We start from the raw sequence: 657 nt of genomic DNA, 5'->3' as shown, positions 1-657 counted from the left end.
CTTTAGTTCTTCTTCACTTTCTGCCATAAGGGTGGTGTCATCTGCATATCTGAGGTTATTGATATTTCTCCAGGCAGTCTTGATTCCAGTTTGTGCTTCTCCCTAACCCCTGGCAACCACTAATTCATTCTCCATCTCTATAATTATATTATTTCATGAATGTTACATATGAAATCATGCAGTACATATCCTTTGAGATTGTTTTTTTCTTTCAGTAAAAAGGTCAGTTTTCATTCCAATCCCAAAGAAGGGCAATGCCAAAGAATGCTCAAACTACCATACAATTGTGCTCACGACTGAATCGATTTAGCAGCAGCAGCAGCACATACTAGCAAGGTAATGCTCAAAATCTTTCCAGCTAGACTTTAACAGTATGTGAACCGAGAAACTACAGATTATTTTACAGATTATGAGCTGGATTTAGAAAAGGTAGATGAACCAGAGATCAAATTACCAACATCTTTTGTCATAGAAAAAGCAAGGGAATTCCAGAAAAACATCTACCTGTTCTTTTGACCAAGAGAAAGCTTTTTACTGTATCAGTTCAGTTCAGTTCAGTCGCTCAGTCGTGTCCAGCTCTTTGCAACCCCATGAATCACAGCACGCCAGGCCTCCCTGTCCATCACCAACTCCCGGAGTTCACTCAGACTCACGTCC

The sequence above is a fragment of the Bison bison genome, unplaced genomic scaffold (assembly GCF_000754665.1).
Source record: "Bison bison bison isolate TAMUID 2011002044 unplaced genomic scaffold, Bison_UMD1.0 scf7180017864530, whole genome shotgun sequence".
Taxonomy (NCBI): Eukaryota; Metazoa; Chordata; class Mammalia; order Artiodactyla; family Bovidae; genus Bison; species Bison bison.
This window is presented reverse-complemented; position numbering follows the sequence as displayed.